At 30.5% G+C, this 3,224-nt stretch overlaps 1 long non-coding RNA gene across 1 annotated transcript; it reads right to left on the reverse strand.

The window, feature by feature from the left end:
- Window positions 1-841: 841 nt before the first annotated feature.
- On the reverse strand, window positions 842-2,188 carry LOC111714986 (uncharacterized). The gene is made up of 3 exons (XR_002768142.1): window positions 2,080-2,188; window positions 1,467-1,492; window positions 842-1,007 (listed from the first exon to the last, which is right to left on the reverse strand). It is a non-coding gene; the product is annotated as an uncharacterized LOC111714986 (long non-coding RNA).
- Between the last annotated feature and the right edge of the window lie 1,036 nt (window positions 2,189-3,224).

Genomic DNA, 3,224 nt, shown 5'->3' on the forward strand with positions numbered 1-3,224 from the left:
TTCACTTAATGATTTGTTGTCAAACAATACTGGTAAAGCTTCTAACTTGATTACTACATTTAATACATATAGCTTTGCTTTGCATATAACGATCTATTAATAAATTAGATGTCGATACATTTATGATTAAAAAGAATTATAAATTCGCTTTTTTACAGTTTTTTATCACAGCTATAAACTTCAAGGTTAATTGAGCATAAATCACAAATCGCTGTGCCATGCATTAAGCATCAGAAATCAAAGACGATTTTTAACTTTCAATTCGTCTCTCAATTCCCATTTTTATTGCGACACCCTGTAGAAAAAGATAAATTGTTTACCACAAAAGTTAAGATTATAATGACGATCAAAAATATATAAATTTAGAAATTAGTGAGTTGAAGTTGGTATTTTATGTTCGGCTTAAGAAACAAGTTTCCAGGTGCAGTGAACCAAAACTGTGAAAAAAAGTCTGCATAAATTCTGTAGTTTTGTCTCTGAAGTCTCATCCATTGTAAGTAACCTTTGTCCGAATTTAATGAATTTAAGCTGCGTCTCAAATCCGCCAAAAACCGGTTTCAATTTAGCTTACATCTTGAAACATTGAATACAATTTTAAGTGGAACCATATTTAAGCTGCGTCGACTCAAATTTAAGTCGCGGCTCAAATTCTTTAAATTCGGCCTCTTGTAAAGTATGCAAATTCCTCCATTTAAAATCAAAGCTATAAAGGAATATTTTTTTCCTTTTTTAAAGCTTAAAAAGTTGTGACTACAAAAATAAATGGTGAGTTGATAAGGCAAAACCAATTTAAAGGCGGCGCAGTTTCATTAATTGATGAACAATTTTCACTACAGTCATGTGATCTATTTTATACATTTATTAATATTTATTATGTTTACATGTTATGTTTCAAATCATTTTGTTCGTGGACAGCTTACACATTGATAATCGGCACCCTTAGTAGGATCGTCTATGCTTTTTATCACTTGTAATCCAGCCAAATCCAAATCAGCTCGAGGTACACCCTAAAACAATTGATTTATTTTTCTACATTTTCACTTCTCAGCATTCTTAAAGGGACTTTACAGTCATTTTTAAATTGATTCTCCATTAAAAAAGGGGCACATCCGATTCACAACAATACCCTTGAAATTTGTTTACATTGATTTCCTGAAAGCCACTTTTGTAAGTAGAGAAACCACATGAATTAAAAATATGTCGCTCCATATATATATATATATATGTGTGTAGAAGGGATCAAATGAAATCACTTTTTAAACACTTTTCCCTCCAAAATTTCAGCTGTTGTAGCTAATTCTGGGCCAGTTTCAGGTTTTCCACAAAATAAGATACAATTTTTGCATTTAAATTTTTAACATTCTTTGATAATAGCACACAATATTAGCAAAGAAACTGGATAAATTTGCAGCATTATAATTTTATTAATCTTTAAATTTTAATTTATAAATATTACACAATCTTACCTTAATTGCTTCCAAGTTAGCAGGGTCTAGAAAAGAAAGTATTAAAAAAGATAAAAGCTGTTCCTTGATATCTTCGATATGAAGCCCTGCGCGAATATTTTTTTTATGATCCGAAAGTTACTTCAGAAAACATTCATTCCTGTTTAAAGATTTTTTTTATAATGTAGACGACATTTTCATGCTTTCTAGGAATGTTTGAAAATCCAGCTAGCACTAGTCGTGAAAACACGTTGTAAGCAATATTTATTTAAAAAAAAAAAATCAAAAATATTATGAAATCAGAAATATCAACTAGATACGAATGCTTCGAAAAAAATCAATGATTATTGTTTGTAATATCTAAATGATTTGTTTGGAATTAATTTTATTTGTTTCCGATCCGAGTCGTATGTTGCAACTTTCTGAATTTGTATGGACTCTACGTTCTTCGGTATGAGTCGTAAACAAGTTTCTCTTTATAGACGCAACAGATAGAAGTAAGATTAGTAGTGATAACCATAGAATATTTTTCGACCCCCTTTAATTTTTCGTGAACACTCCCTTTAATAAGTATTGCATTCTCAGTTCAACTATTTTACTGAACCGGTCTCTCCCTTTCAGTACGAATATTTACCTTCAATCGTGTCAATTAAGAACTTCTTTGATAGAATAGTTTGAAGGAGAGTAAAGAGAACCACAATGCTCTTGAAGTTCATGATGGTACTGAAGTATGTAAACTAAAAGTAAGAATAATATTCATTGAACAAGTTGGCGAGGCTGTCCTCGTTATAGCCTATGTTTAAAAACAAATTAAATACAAAAAGCAAATATTTAGGAAAACAGATTATACAATCTTACTATTTTGAACTAATTAAAATGAACATGCATTATACAGGGAATAGCATACCTAGTGCTATTTAATACTGCAGAATTAGAATATGAATATATGACTTTTATGATTTCTAATAGTACATAAACATGAAACACTTATTGTGTAGTGTACACAGATCAATTTCACTTAGTTGATTTCAAAGCTATATATTTCTATTTTGAGTTCAGAATCTAATCTTAATAATGATTTACGACTTGTAAATCCGCAACTTCTTGACAGAAAAATTCGCAATGAAATAGATTGCATGATTGCATCCTTATGGTTGCAAGAAGAAGACTAAACATTTTACAATTCAATGAAATCAGAACTCGTGGGTTCTTGATGACTGATAATAGGACTTGAAGAGCCATATTTGTTTATGATATTTCCACGTGTGCATGGGTTAATGCCCCGCGTGCGCTTTCAAACAAGAAAAATGCGTCAGAATATCAAAGGTAAAATCATGCCTCTTTAAGCACTTTATGATTTAACGCATCATTTCTGTATTAGTATTATACACCATAAAGAATTTAAGGGGAAGAGTGGGGGGTTGAGAAGTAAGGGTAAAGTTGTGTAAGGCGTAATTGGGTGGGGATGTAAATATATCTTTAGTTTTATATAGAAATAACTGATATGTAGAATTAATTCTCCTTTACCTACCTGCTGACTAGATTCCAAAGTTAGAATGACACATTAATAAAGGTGTCTGCATCTTAATTACACAGTTTTCAATTTCAGTTTTAAAGGCAAAGATAACAACATTATTTTTACTCAGAAAGAATGGTCAAAAGAATACTTTTATCAAACAGACATGTATCAATGATCATGTAATGATCCTTAACATATTGTACAAATCCCCTTTAGAAATTGTTTATTTGTATTAATCATATAAAACGCATTGAATTGTT

This window comes from Eurytemora carolleeae, unplaced genomic scaffold, assembly GCF_000591075.1.
Source record: "Eurytemora carolleeae unplaced genomic scaffold, Eaff_2.0 scaffold1686, whole genome shotgun sequence".
NCBI classification, from domain to species: domain Eukaryota; kingdom Metazoa; phylum Arthropoda; class Copepoda; order Calanoida; family Temoridae; genus Eurytemora; species Eurytemora carolleeae.